Here is a 16,977-nt window from a genome sequence, read left to right on the forward strand (position 1 = left end):
CTCTCTCCCCGTCCCCCGACCCATCTACGACTCCATCTACTAAAACAAATTAAAGGGCGTCTCCTTTTCGGGGCAAGATTAATGGCTCTCGATTTACGCGCGCCTGTTTTCCGAATATATATATATATATAGATAAAGTATATAGTATGTATATGTATACGACGAATGCGCAGTGGTGGCAGTGACGGCAATTCGTATCAAAAACCCATACTATATCTCTTTTTCCTCGGATTCTTGCCATCGCCGCCTCCGTGCCACCTCCATAAGGCCACCACGTCGTCCATCGGATAAAATTTCCGTGCGTGCGTGCGCTCTAATTTATCGTCGCTATAAGGTTCGTCTATATTTATAATAATAATATTATATTTGTACCGCGGTGCGGACGAACTACATCGTGGTGATGCCGGAAACGGGTGTAACGTAGATTTTATGTACATTTATTTTTCGTTCCTAAACGATATACCTACTATAGCCGTAAAGCTGGGAAGTTGTGTAGGAGTTGCATATTATTCTATATGCTCTAAATGTATAGCAGACCAAGCTAGATAACTGAACTTTACAATGGTTAGTTTACAAATCGAAAATGTAAAATGCATATTTTGCATATATTTCGTCAATTCTAAAGAAATACTGGATATTTCTTGATTTTAATACGCACAATATTATGCATACTTAATATTTTCTAAAAATAATTGATCCTTTTCTTTCTTAAGCCGTGTATTTTAATAATGATATTGAACATAAAATTATTAGATATTTAGTGTAGGTATTCATATTGTTATCCTCGCAGTCGACTATTAATTTAACGACAACTCTGCGATATGCATTTCATATCTATTGCGCTAATATTCTGATGTATCATCTTTTCGAATTATGTCTATTCATGTTAAAATAGCTAACAGTTTTCCGTTTTTGGAATTTGGAATTTCTATGAATATTAATTTCATTTTTTTGCTTATTTGAAATTTTTTCATACATATTTTACAATTGTTTCCTGCTTATTTTCCCATTTTTAGTTTCTATAACTTCCGAGCTCTATATATTTAGGTATAGGTATCTGGGTATAGATGTATATATTATATATAATATTATTATGGTAATTCTGCATATAGTATTATAGTAACAATATTATGCGTAGAATGTTATTCGTGTAGGTATGTATTCGTTTTGTTAATTACGCAGAATTATGAAATGCGTTATTTTTGTTGTTGTTGTTGTTGTTGTTATTATTATTGTTGCAATTTTTTATTTATTCTGACAGGGCGTGGGTGGCACGTAGATAGTATATAATACGCGCATAGGTATACTGTATGATATGACGTGATGTATACGTATTTTTCATCTGGAAAATATAACACATTTCCTACATTTCGAATTTGCACCCGTAGTCGATACACGAGCTGTACGGCGCAGTCGGTGTGCGTGTGCGGCGTGGGTGTGTGTGTATATTCCGTATGTTATTATTATATAATAATATATTATAGTTTATATACGTACAAGTTTTATCAACACTTTCGTCGAGTGTATTGTGCGTGCGACGAGGTTTCGCGAAGAAATAATAATAATATTATTATTTTCCATTGACGTCGACGCCTCTACTACACACTCACGCCCAGTACTCACCTCTACGCGTATATATATATATATAGCCCGTTCAGAGTTTTGGCAGTCGTGAATCGCCGAACAATTTCCGCGGACGTGCCGTGAATAAAAAATGTATGTGCACTATATAATACGTCCGACGAAAATACACTCTCGAGTCTTGACCCCCGAACAATCGTTTATTTTTCGACACTCGTCCGATAACCACCGACTCACTCGAGGGACGCGACACCCGTCGATCGTGGGTATAGTTGTTGTTGATGTTGTTTTTGTAGTTGTAGTTGTTGCCTATACCTACGTGTGTATGCGCGTAAATGTGTGTACCTACCTATGTTATGTATATTGTGTACTTCCGAAAAATATCCGCTGAACGGATGGATCACGAAGGTCGGTCGGTCTGTGTTTACTCGAGCCTCCGCGGGCGACAAACGACTCGTCGTCGGACGTGTGAAAAACGAATATAGTTTTCTTCTCGGAACAAATCTGAACACGGTGACCCCCTGCCGCTGTGTACGTTGAATGGACATTTTTACACGTTGCGATAAAATATATTATATTATATTATTATTAGGTATATGATTGTGTTCGCAGATACCATTAAACGCGTGTATATGTACAGGGTGACCTGCACTTACCAGCCATATTATATGCTCACCCCCTGTTTTCACCTCGCAGTTATTCAGAATCTGATTTTTAGAATTTTCTGATGCTTGAAGACTATATTTTCAAATTCATAAGATTTTTGTTCGGTACTAATATTATAAGGAGTGATGTCCTGTGGATATATGAAAATTTCTGTTTTACAATCGAGAACACCAAAATTCTACAACGAGTCGTTTTTTAATTATTTAATGCTTTGTGTACCTATACTAACCACAATAAATCCATGATGGTGGGTTATAAAGATATGCCATGTGAGGGGGCTATGATTTGAACACTAATGAAACTTATTGTATATACAAAGTGCCTAAGTGGCCACCATCAACGAAAAACGTTTTCGGTAGTGTATATTTATTTTAACCGTGCGTTAATGCGATTATGTGCTTAATGCGAGACGTGTAAAACGTTGGTCTATTCTATTGGTATATTGTTATTAGACTTTATGTTATAGGGTTTGGGTTTACAGTCATGGTCAGTGCGTGATGGAACGCATATGAAAATACTTGTGTGTTGTTAACCAAAGGGTGAATGTTTACACAACGAGCTCGAGTGCACCTCTAAGTATTATTATTTTTTTTTTCAAGTCGTAACCCATCGTCTGAATATTTTGAATATTTTTCAAATTGTGGTACATAATACTTTAGACTGCAGCTTGTACAAAATCATACATACATTTCTTAGGTATAATGTACCTGTACAACTATTTATATTATATTATATATTATTAGGTATACAGTAGGTATTTGTCTGTACGCGTGTTATATGTAGGTATACTTTTAATGATGATTTTGGTACATTTATTATTGCAGTTCTAAGTTCATATCTGATACTAAGTTCGCTTAGGTACCTTATCTATAATATTGTAATAGTGTATTCAAATTTACAGTTTGTTAATTAAGTGGAAAGTCAGTAACCACAATGTTTAGTTCGTGATGTAGGTACCTACTTGGTACGAATATTCTAAAGCAATTTATGACTAATGGCTTCCATTTTACTAAGGCTTACAAAAAAATAAATAATTTTTATAACTTTTAAGTTTATAAGTGTTACTGATTTTCCAACTAATCAACACAATGTATATATATAGGTACATGTATTTGATTTACACTGGACTGCTGATAAACGATGAAATCATTCATCAGTTATAGGCATAGAGTAGCTGCAGTATGATGTTAATATTATATCGTTAAATAATTTTAGTAGGTACCTATACCTATATATACGTTTTTATAATAGGTATGCGTAGAATGTATACCACATAAGGATTATGTACCGGATTATTGTGGTTTTGTATATATTTAAATTGTCCATAGTTATATTATATTGTGTTGTGTGTATATGTTTAGTATCATGTATATATATATATTATATTGCTGTAATATGTCTATGACACTTTTAACACGTAGGTACACCGTTTCTATAGCTACATCGTATTATAATATATATTATACCCACTACGTTCGTTTTGTACTTTTACGTCGTACGCAAACGACCAGTGGTTCTTGTGACCGAATGATCTAATTATATAGGAATGGGCTGGAGCAGTAATCATGTGCAGGAGGTGATTTTGTCGGCAATTCGGTCAACAAACCCGACCTATATCGGGACGTGAATATCCGTCGCTTGCGCACACAGCACCGCCTAAAACGCGAACGACTCATAGTTGAAACCCAATGGGTATATTATTATTATTTGTTCGCTATGTTTACGCCTGCAGCATTTTTTACACGATAAACGCGATGTATGGGTATTACGTGGATTCGCACATTAACTTTGAAATGTCGTTGAGAGAGGATTGCAAAAACAAAAACAAACAAAAAATCTAGCGTACAGCGACAATAATCTCTAAATCGCCGTATTCTTTTGATGCGTCTTTTCTTGATGAATCAATTTATTTTACAAAATGTCATTAGGAAACGTCGTCGTCGTTATACTCGTAAACGGCAGATTAAGACAACAAATCTTATGTGACGTCTTCTTAATTTTAATCGTTAAATAAATTATATCAAAAAGAAAGACGGGCGCTACGCAGAACAGACTATATATAGCTGCTGACATTTGATTAAAATTGATGCCCGTCGAATATAGTAAGAATTACGCGAAGCTTAGGGTACGACAGCGCAGTGGTCGTCCGGTCGAGAATGTTTTCCCACTAATCACATTTTATTAAGTTCCTTTAACAAATGTCGTTATTTTAAACCGATTCTCCAACCACGGTCATGCCATTATTTACTCGGCCTCTGCCCCGTCACTTACAATAATAATACAATTAATATCTCTGTTCGAATAATATTTTTCAGGTTTGACGGTAAAGATTTTCAAAAATCATATAGTAATCTGTAAAAATATAATATAAATATGGCTTAGGTTGATACATATTTTATACGAGGGACTATTTTTTACTGCCGTAGAAAATACATATAAAATATGATTATATAACGAAATAAAAGGCTCTAGAGGTGTAATATATTCTCATTATCTGCAGCACCGCTCATAATAATAATTGTATGCCTCTGCTCATTATTAACTGCACTGCAGCTCGACCGTTTTTATTCACACGTCACACCTTTTGTGCAAGATTTCTCATGATGATATTGTATTTAAATTTGGTTTTTGTAAATTTGTGTAGATATACATACATATATATAGGTGCATATGTGTGAAAACCATAAAAATCTCATCACCATGGTCTGTGTGTTGGTAGAAAATTTAAAGTAAATATAAGAAAATAATAATTTTTATTTTGTAATAGGTACTATATACTGAGACTTGCATAATTTTATTTGTATTTACATAATCACTAGGTATATCATTCACAGAAAAGCGTATAAAAGCTGATTTGTGATTTACTTGTCGAATTTGTATTGTATGCATATCGACGTCGTATACATATGTAGAGTCATCTGGTACTCGAATAGGAAAAACCTCGTGCGTTGGTCCTTGCTGATAATTTATACATATTTATACATATAACTGTAGAACCGAAAATAAATTCGTTTATTTTCACTGTTCAACGCGCATTGTAGTCGGTGAATTCAATTTCGGGATTAATATTAAGAAAATTCAACTCTACACGTGGGTGTTCTGATATGAACCGTGTGTGTCCAACGTTGTTAGTATTTCGGTTTACATCAGAAGTTTAAACTCTGTTGGAATTAACGTAAGGCCATTTTCGCAGGGAACAAAAGTAAATAAAAATACCTACTATTTGTTAAAGTCTACGTAGGTAAATATATATATACTCAATGTAAGTATATATAGGTACGTTTATACGAACTATAAAACTTTTCTTTTATTTCGTGCCTTAGATCCACCGATGTACACATATATTACCCATAATATATATATATATTAAAAACAAATTAAAACAACAAATTCCAAACATTTTACGTAAGAAAAACATTTGCTTTTATCAGCACACGAATAATAATATTTACCATTAAATATTGAAATGTAAATATTTTTATAATTACTTATTGTCAGAAACCTCAAAAAGTGATATAATATACAGGACGAATCACTGAATATGTTTAATCCTCATTTTTAACTATTCTTATAATGACTGTATTTTCCAATACTTTGATTTTTTATGCAATTTAAGATGCGTCCTGTGATCTAAATCTTTTTTTTTCAAATTATTCTTTGTTTCTTTTAATCTACATACTTGTTAGTTATAATTCAAAATTCAAAAACTAATCACTCGAATTTTGATTTAGGTACGCATCTATATTGAGAAAAAAGTAATCTTTTCGTCAATTTATAGGACTGCCTCCTTAAATTACAATAGAAAAATTAAAAAAAAATTCCAAAAACCATAATTTTAATAAAATAATTACTAAAGAGAAAATAGAGCTGATCACTATCAATGTTGGTGAATCGTCTTGTATATGTATAGGTACTCTATGAAAATGAAAACTTCCCTCGCGTTCTGTTACTTCTGAAACTTTGGAGTTATTAATGAATCTTTCATAAATATATATATGTATAAAATTGTATCCTCACCTCGAAATATCCATCAACTAAATACGTACTATATATAGGTACGTGCATGTACATCGCAAACTTGCCAAAGTTTGACAACTCATAGGTGTATACCGAAAGATATATGACGGTATGTACAATATAATATAATATATTCGGATAACATGTCAACCTGCCATATTATAACCATCATGTTTGTATATATATCCGTAGACTATATTTATGAAATATTTGGCTTCAGTATATGATAATAATATGATACTGTGCAGTGAAATAAGGCCAAGTGAAGTCTATCACTCGTACAAAATCACTTTAAATTAATATTCTTAATGTATTGAAACGTGTATCACAATCTTCAATAACTTTGCACGATGACGTAACTACAACACACATATATTTTACACACACATACACAGGTAATGAATTTATACATCAACAATGTTTAATTGAAGCGAAATTAAATACCTATACACATAGTTTTCGATCAATCTTGACGTTTAAATAACCGAACATGTTACTGTTGTTTTACACATAATATACCGCGCATTCATTTAACGTAAATCACTCGTATTATTTCAAAAACTAGTAACGATTTTGAAAACATTTTATTTACATTAATATTTTATACAAAAAATAATTGTTTCTAAAAAAAATATATATTTTACTATTTTTTTATCGTAATCATTTTTAATTCGCTTGATGACAATAACATGCAATTTTAATTCCTATTATTCTAATAAGCAGATTTTCTTTTTTGGAATGCTCGGATATATAAAAAATCTTGTAAAAATTGAATATTTTGGACCAGTATAATAATTCATGATTTATAATAGTATTTAAGGAAAACAAACACAATAATAGTATACGTATAGGTACAATATACATAATTTTTTATTGTGTATATATCTATATAATATAATATTGTATATCCGAAGAAGGTATGTCGCGCGATAAAATTACAATTGCGCACGTTCGATACCGCGATAGGTACGAACCTATATTTAAAATAGGTACTTTTTAAAACCTTTTCGTTTGTCAAACACGCGTGGCGTGCACTCTAGTGTTATAGTATACATACATATATAAATAATATATATATATATATAAACTGGTACGATCAAATTCGCATCGCTTTTCGTTTTGTGTTTTTTCATCACCATTACAATATTGTTGTTTATGCGCGCGGAAGAAAAGAAAATGCGCTTACTGCAGACGCAACAACGAAGAAATTCTGGGGGTATCATGGACATTGAATAATTTATGATCGATTCATGCAAAGCGCGCGCGGCGTAACTATAAGGTCTTCCGTTCGTTAAATTCGCCAATACGAATAAAAGGTTAAGGGTTATACACACGCATATCATAATGTATGTGTATACACATGGGTACATATTATCCTCTAAACGCAGTGTAACATAAATTATCGACGACGACGTTGGAAAAAGCACAAATTTCTTCTCTGGGGTCAGAACGATAAACGAATTCACGATGCCGGCGCGCTAAGGCCATCTTTTTAGTGGCTCCGATAAAAAAAATATAGCATAGGTACCTACCCATAAACTCGTATGTATATAGAACGTAGACATCATGTGCATATACATATATTATATTATATACTCTCCGCCGTTTGTCCTGAAAAAAGTTTTTTGTGTTGTAACCGAATATCGCGTTATTCGTGTTTACACGGATATTATACATTATTTTAGTAAAATATATATATAATCACGTCGTAAACGAACTAAAATCATAATAATTATGCCAAATCGTTCGTGATTAATCGGTATCGTAGCTCGGTATTATTCGCTCGTTTCTGCCGATGTCGGTGCATTATTTGCTATAGCCGGTGCCACGGCACAACTATGTATATATATATATTATATATATATATAATTATACGTATATACGGTCGTGTATTATAACTATATTACTGTATACAGTGGGGTGGAATGGAAAAAAACAAAATAAATAATAGTGTAATGGCGTACGCATCCAACCGTTATTAATTTATTATATCGTCGCGCTCATTAGTCGCACGAAAATATTTCCTCCCCGCAAAGCCCTATATTAAATAGTAGTGTACACAAAACTATTTACAACAGTATAAACGCGATGACTCTATTATTGACTATTTTACTGCCTACACGTTTAGTTAACATTAACGTAAACAGTGAAGTATTATTGTTTTTAGTTTTTCAATCAAATCACTTGTTATTTTCAGCATATGTTTAACATTAGATGATTATATTATGATTTGGAATAGTACCTACCTATGCAATTATATCTGCAATACTGTTTTTTTTTTATCCTTTTCTATACCTCCGTTTTCGTGGATGGGGGAATTGGAGGATTTATATTTTCGAGTCCTTATGAATATTTTTTTGGAATGTTTGAACGAATATAGTATGTTATATACCGCAATGGTGTATCGTGTATGCTCATTTATAGTTTAAATGAGCTTAAAAGTGATACCTAAAAAACATCAAGCGACGTATCTATCACACACATTTTGTAACTAAACAATTTAAATGTGTATCAAGTGTAACTAGTGTAGGTACTCTATTGTATGACAACATTGTCGGTATATGAAATCAAAAAAATGATTGACCTACTAAAAGTCTATCTACTTGTACTAAATCAATACAGGTACAGTTGATATCATAAAAATGTATTTATTTTTATTTTTAAATTTACCTTATAGTATTTTATATGCCGTTAAAAAAATAAAAATAAATCAGTTATCTAAGAGAAAAAACAATTGCTTTCAAAAATCATCATATATTTGGAAAGTCTATACATTATTTACAATCTTTCTTTAACTGTTTCTAACGTTTTGGTCTTTTATGACAAAAGTTAGGATAGGTATATCATCGTTTTTTTATTTCCCCGGGAGAACGGACCAGAAAATAAACTGTCTGTATAACTTGTAATCTGCGATATAAACTAAACAAAAACTACAATATTTAGAAAATCCGCGCCGATTTATGCTATATATACCTATTATAGATGTACGTGTAGTTGAGTCAATTTTAAGTTTAGGGTTTTAAGACTTAACTCTCGACTTTTATATGTGTATGTGTGTACCTTCTACGAAGACGACGGGAGCTTAAAAACCGGAAATTCGGTGGTCCTTTTTAATACTGTGTGTCTTTGCGCGAGCTTTTAAAGTTTTCATTATTTATCGTGTCGTTTATTAAAAAAAAAACAAAACAAAACTGAATACAAAAGAGTGTTTGCGTATTTCACGACCGCAATATACAGCGTGCGAAAAACTCGAGGAATATACTTTATAATTACTACATAAATCAACTGTATAATATTATTACAAGTATGACGTATGCGCTTGTACGTGTTTAATATACCTACTATATCGTATATTATGTAGTATGCGCACCGCCAAGTGCTTAAAATGCGTTTCATAATAATTGAACTATCTTTCGAGTGTGTTATGCATAGGTGGGCACGTGATTGACTGCCGAGTACCGGTTCGAAACGTTTTCCGAAGATTGTTGTGGTTGTTTTTTTTTTTTTTTTATTTGGATTTATATAATAATATGAATTGTATAACCGTGCCCCCCTAGTGACCGATGCCGGGGATGCGCACTGCCAAAATCGCGTTCTACGTTTTATATATGTTTCTTATTTCAATATTTTATGTACCTATTGATTATAGACTATTGGCTTATTTCTATTACTATATGTTTATAGCGTACGTATATATTATACTATTAGCACACTGCACTAGCGCGGAGAAAAACAAGAAATTAATCAAAAATCTATAACATTATATACCTATTATATATATTGTGTTTGTGTGTTGTTGATCGCAGTAGTGGTGTGGTGAACACATGTATATATGCTGTTTTGCCGTATATTATATAATATCGTGGATATATATATTATATTGTGAAACCCAAAACACTCGATAATGGGTTGTTACTTTTAACTTTTGGGTCTAATTTCTACTGTTTGCAGGCCACTGTCATTAAGAGGGTCCTGTAATAAGAACTGTTTGACCTACATTTTAACTCTTCTTGCAATGCCCCCCATTTCGAAACTATCCACTTATTAATGTTTCTTAATAATATATTATATATATATATATATATATGTATATGTATTTTTAGACGGAATTCGAATGGTATTGTTAAAGCGTGCAGTGATCACAATAATGGTATAATATTATACTAGTATACTTTCTGTAAAAAGTTCATTTTTCTCGTTTAATTGTTGTTGAGTATAAATATTGTCTCATTTCTTATGCGTATACGATGTATTAAAAAAATTCAAATGAAACTTTCAAACATCATACATTTTCAATTATTATAAGTATATTTTATGAGAACCACAACTCTCTCTATGACAATTCTACATTGGTATAATATGAATTGCCACTCGTTTCATGACGACTTAAATATCGTAAAACGTATTTTACTATAAGTAGGTAGGTACGCGTCATGACAATCTAATTTGACAAATGTGTACTATATTATAATATGAATAACATGACGTTACTCAAAGGTAGGTAAATTTTTTTTCCCAATCGTTTTGATATGTGTACAAAAAACCCGTATACTTTGATGAACATTTAGCACGTTATCAAAAGAAAACAAAACGATCCCCATATACATATCATCCCCCATTATCCCCTCCAACAGCCGCCACTCTATCTGCGAGTCCGAGAATTTTTGTGTGTGCAGCGGCCATTTTAATGCTTACCAACCCTGTAATGGCGTCGTTAGTGTCTGAACTTTCACAAACGACGTACCAGCAATTATGCAAATGGGAATGCTGGTACTTAGCGAAGTTTAGGTTGATGTATTATCTCGGATGACAGGAAAAGGAAATACCATCATCCTCATATATAGTGATAATATTTTTATTAATATTATTTTTAAGTATGCTGCAGCGTAAAAGTACATACACGGAAGCACTGCCGCAACGTATTCATTACCGTTTCCACAGAAATAACGTGCAAATATAAATATTTTTATTAATAATGAGTAAAATGTATTTAGACGTGATGTTTGTCTTTAAATTTGTTTTTCTGTACACAGAAATCCAAAATATATATGTAAAATATTTATAATATACAAGAGTGCAGTATATTTTAATAATTTATTTATTGATTTAATGGTGTAAAAATTAAACTATAAGATGTTATCTTTCTGTGGCGCTAAATTTACCTAATGACAAATTGTGAGGGGTAAACCTATAATGTGTACCTATAATCAATTAAATCATTTTTGGCAAAACTTTTTTATTTTAATTAATAGTTTGGTTAATTATCACATTTTTCATTTTCCCAACTTACATCCTTAATGGTTTTCGGAATATTTACGATACATATATAATAAAATATATATAACCTTGTGCGAGTCCTTTTAAATTCCCTGATAATTTTAGAATTTTTCTTAAAGTTTATTCGTCTGAAAATGGCGTGATCGTTTAATTTTCTCCCGTTTAATATAATATAATCTTCTCTTCTCTTCTCTGCCGGAAGATTAATGTTTTTTCTTTTAATTATTTCTCGCTAGGCGTCTTTGTAATAGCAGAGTATAGCGCCGCTTGTACCTATATATACCTATATATACATTGTTCGATAAAATTAATGTAACCGAATTTCATAAACAGCGGCGAATTGGATTTATGATGGGTCGTTCCGAATATAAACACCTGAACCTGATCACTAATCATAAAAAATAAAATAATAGTAACCATAAAAACAGCAACTTTCTCGCCGCGGGTATGATTTAAGTACCGGAAAAGTTTTTTTTTCCAACGAAAAGCGCTTTATTTGGCCGTATTAACAATACTGTCAACGCCGCCTATACATAGGACACGGTTTTACAATATACATTATAATATTACGTAGGTTTATGAGTTATACACAGGACGTAGAGTGAGTCAACGGTTTCAGGAATCGTGTCTCATAATATAGAGGATATATATATAGGTAGGTAGGAAAAGGAATACCTTTTATTTTTATATATTATGATCGGTTCGAAAACGGCTCGGCTAAGTTTCAGAGCAATATAATAGTATGTAGATAATATCGTCCCACATCCACGACACGTCATGCAGAAGACACCTTTATCTGGCACGGAGTTAAGGATTTTGGTGCCTCGATCTTCTTCTCCTGATAGTGCATAATATGCGCGCAGTTCGGCATTTGTTGTTGGCCCGCACGCTATTCCGAAAAGACATATATTATTATAGTTTGACGTTTTTCTCGTACAATAAACAAATAATGATAATATTATATAACAATATTTATGATGCAAGAACACACCACTGCGCATAGTCGTCCGCGCGAGACTATTATTGCAGAGCGATTTTTTTCACGCCAAACACATTTTTACGATCATTTTTCATGTTTTTGACAAAAAGGAAATATTTTCATATCCATATATATAATATTGAATGGTTGTGGTTTATTACAAATTATTTCACTACATATTGTTTATAACATTTTATTTTTATCATGTCTGTTTACTGTATACTACGTGAAACATAATTTGTATTTAATTAATATTAGTATATCGAATGTCAGAAAGTTTAGTCATTTTTAGTAGGCGTACCTTCTCTATACTTGTCTTGCAATTGGCACGTCAACTAAATATTTAAAACCGTATACCTTTATCAATCACAATAAACTATACCTATTGGTTCAATGTTCGACATTTATGAGTTGAAATTTCCTGGAAAAAATTTTTCAAACACATTATTCTTTCACAAATTGACCGAAAAATGTGAGCTAACAAAAATGACCCACTATTTATGTATATAATTATATATGCGTTGTTGTTTCATTCGCATATTTTATGAAACTTACCATATCGTTGAGCACAATAACTCATGTTAATTAATTTGCTGTTTTTTTTTTTCGTTTCAGTTAACCGAGTCTGACATTAATTTATTATGATTTCTATTGCGAATAAATTATTGAATGAATGCGTATATAACCATAATAAAACGATAATTTACGATTGTGACACCGTGTCTGCGGTTGATAACGGTTCTCGTGAAAAACTTTTCATTGCGACTTGTTTACCGAACTGTGTGGCAATATTTTTATGGTTATTATTAAAAACGAGAATAATTTTACTGAAATCCTCCGTGGTGTCTTCAAACGTTTTACCGCAAAGGGATTATCCGGGGGATTTTGCTGAAAACTTTTATGTGCAGCAAGTATATCAAAGAAACCGTTGATTGTTATTGCCGAAAAACAACCCACGGTAAAATATATTTCCTCTCCTTTTGTTGTTGAACGATTAAACGACAGTATATATATAGTATAAACCAAAACTATTTAAATTAATACTACGCCAAACTCCTCGGAAACGCACGCCACGCCGTGCGCATATCTTGAAAATAACTCGACCGATCTCTATGAAATAATTCTCGAGTGACGTTCAAGCTGTCTTTGTGCCAGAGTCTTGTAGTAGCAAAAAAATAATTTTAAACTTTACCCTGCTGGGTTGCACAGAGTGGAGTAAAGGACGGTTTCTCATACGATATTCGTAGGTATACCCAGTTTATTGGTTGTATTTTTTTGTATTTTCTCAAATATGACATTCTTGATTTTAACTGAACACGTTTAAGTAAAAATTACCATCACTACACAATCAGTTGCAAAATTCTTATATTATTTGATATGAAACATAATTTTAACTGCATTCTGATGCTCCGTAGTGTTAAATTAAAAAAAAAAATAGTGTTACATATTGTTTAATATGCTTTTATAATATTACAATCATATCTGCACTAAGATTTTGAAGTTAGTTCGAAACTACAGTTGAAGCTTTCTCGCGTTTCGAATATGATAACACATTTTCAACATACTTATGCAATTCATCGATAATATTTCTAAAATCGAATTTCAATTCGTTACTTTTATGTGACAAACTTATGACCTATACAGTCGGATTAAGATCAACACTCCCATATTTTGTTTACATCTTTATTTCTTTGAAAGGTTATAAAGTTTTATATTACAAAATTTAAGGGAACAAAATCAAAAATTTGGGAAAGTTGATCAACTAGACATAAAAGTAAATTTAAATCCGCTTTTAGAACTCTTATAAGTAACTATAGCTTGATTACATAAATTGGTTCGTTGAAATTAAGTTTTCATGTCACGAGAGACCTTTTCGCTCTCCACTGTTGGAGGGTATGTACGTTTCTGACAAGTTGGTCACATGCCGCTACATTAGAGTAGTACCAGCTATGACTTAAAATCGGTATTAGGTAACTTTTTGGTACACGGTCGATTTAGCCACGTATAAACACGTTAATATTTTATATTCACATAAGGCACTTGTTTTGTTGGTACTTATACATGTTTATGTTTGTGTTATTGATAATCTCCATATTTCGTAATGTATACATCTTACCAGAGAAATTATATATATATGGTTCCATGTAGTTAGTGCATTTTACTTTTAAGTTATTAAAAGTTTACTATATAGTTTGTACTATTATTATAATAACCACCGATACTTTTAATTTCGTTTTTCAAGACAAAATAATTTCCTCAACATTTTGATGTTTGTACGGAATATGGAACCAGCAGTATATAATTCTTGTATCATAATCGCTCAAAGCTGAGTTGATCCACCGTGCTGCAAAAATGTGTAATTATAAGGTTTATTATCATCTGCCACCGTCTCTCGACTTTAATCCCTTATAAAAAAATCTATCTGTTAATACATACTATAATCTCGTATGATCGATATATTTTATTTCATCGGTGACGTAGTTTCCTGTAAAAAAATATTCTGTTGCAGAATATGAAATTATATGGTACTATAATATGGTTACGGCTTATAAGGCGAGCAATTGAAACCGATTTAAAATCCAAAAAACCACCGTCACCGCCCCAAGTGGCTGTAAATAGTTTTTGACGTGAAGGAAAGGATGAGCCATAAGTTTATACTATAATTATTGTAGTGTACGATGTACTTACCTATACTGGTCAGTGTCGTATATAGAAATATTTTATTGTGGTGGACTATAGTAGATAGAAACTAGCAAGTAATCTATTACTTGGACGCTGTACTATCAACTATATATTTAACAGTTTCTATAAATATATTCGTATTTCTTATTTTTCAACAGGCTATGAAATATTATAACTTATAATTGTACCCAATAAAATATATTATTGTTCTATTTAAAAAGACTATAATTTCGGGGGGGGGGGAGGGCTGCATCTCACTAGGCCCACCCCCTATATACGCCACTGATACTGGCTATATTATATAATATTATAATGAAATATGAGGGACGAGGTATTATTCTTCCAGAAAGTGGTGTTTCTGTGCTCGGCAGCAGGTAAGAATATGCGTCGTTGACATATACACACATTATAATACACAGTATACACGACTTGGCGTGTGAGAGAGAGAGAGGGAAACGATCGTCCGCGGCACGTGCTCCATCACCACCCCGGTGCAGGGGTTGTGACGTGGGCCGTTGCTGGCGGCGTCGGTGGCGGAGAGTATACATACGCACGTGCGTGTGTCATTGACCTCTGCTGCTACGTCTGGCCGTCGGAGGGGTGTGCGCGCGCGTGAGTGGGTCACACGCAATACCGTCGTCTTTGACGGCCGCGCGCACGTCGGCGGCGGCGGTAGACTGCTTTTGCGCGAGTGGGTTGGTCGGCGGCCGCGGTTGTGGCCGGTGGGAGGACGGGAGGCAGCAGCGAGAAACGGGAATCGGAGACGACCCGATCGGCTGCACTCCTACCCTTCATTCCTCTCGCTCGCGCGTGTCTGCCCGCTCTGCTCACTGCAGCAGCTTCCGCAGCCGCCTACACGTGAATTAGCTTTCTGTAGGAAAAAAATAAAATCGGGAGCTTTACGCGATCGTCTTTCTCTCTCTCTCTCTCTCTCTCTCTCTCGATGTGTCTCCCTTCACAACCTTTCTACATGTATATAATATATAATGTTACGGGCAAAGTAGACTATCGGGCAATGTTTACATTGCCCGGACTGTGTATACTTTGCCCGATGTTTTTATATATACGAGGTGATCCATTTAACGCGAGACACTCGTTATTTCAACAAAACGCTAATCTTTTTGAAAATAATTTTTTTTTTCATAATTGGATTTTTATTATTTTATTATTTTTAAGATTTTTGAATGACAACGAACTTTTTTGATTTCATATCCGAAGCAAAATATTATTCGTAGTATTTTGATCTCTACAAATCAAAATTCAGACAATAGTAGCTTGTTAATATTATACTTAAGTGTTTTAAGTTTAGATGAGTGGAGTAGCGGACCAGCATTTTGCGGAACATTCCTGTACCGCTCCACTTCATTCATCTAAAATTGAAATACTTATAACTCGTAAATTACTAGTCCAAAATTTGATTATTATGTATCATCGAATTCCTTTAATAATATTCTGCTTTGGAATAAAAAATAAAAATGGATGTTTTCATAAAAGTATAACAGTAAAAAAAATACATTTTCCAAAAACGTTAATTTTTTTTTCGAAATTAGGATAATGCCTTTCTTTAAATGGATCACCCGGTGTATAATATATTTTATTTTTATTTACACATACATTTAATAATAATATTAGATTCAACATGATTATTTTTCAAACATCACATCATTTTTCTATGACCGCGACGTGTCGTCGGCGTCGTTGTTATTATAGCTGTGCAAAGCGATCCGATTTGGGTTTTATTTTTTTTTATCGCCCTTCCAGTTTGCGTATACAGG

General features: G+C 32.9%; 1 protein-coding gene and 1 long non-coding RNA gene across 4 annotated transcripts in view; one reads left to right on the forward strand and one right to left on the reverse strand.

Moving 5' to 3' along the window:
- Positions 1–16,977, forward strand: part of LOC100165826 (cytoplasmic polyadenylation element-binding protein 2) — a 212,931-nt gene that overhangs the window by 157,974 nt on the left and 37,980 nt on the right. The window lies entirely within an intron of this gene.
- The window catches only part of LOC115033694, a 28,783-nt gene continuing 13,011 nt past the window's right edge, over positions 1,206–16,977 (reverse strand). Inside the window, exon 2 of the long non-coding RNA XR_003838998.1 lies at positions 1,206–1,896. This is a non-coding gene — a long non-coding RNA (uncharacterized LOC115033694). The remainder of the gene's footprint in view (positions 1,897–16,977) is intronic.

Source organism: Acyrthosiphon pisum, chromosome A1 (genome assembly GCF_005508785.2).
Source record: "Acyrthosiphon pisum isolate AL4f chromosome A1, pea_aphid_22Mar2018_4r6ur, whole genome shotgun sequence".
Lineage (NCBI taxonomy): Eukaryota > Metazoa > Arthropoda > Insecta > Hemiptera > Aphididae > Acyrthosiphon > Acyrthosiphon pisum.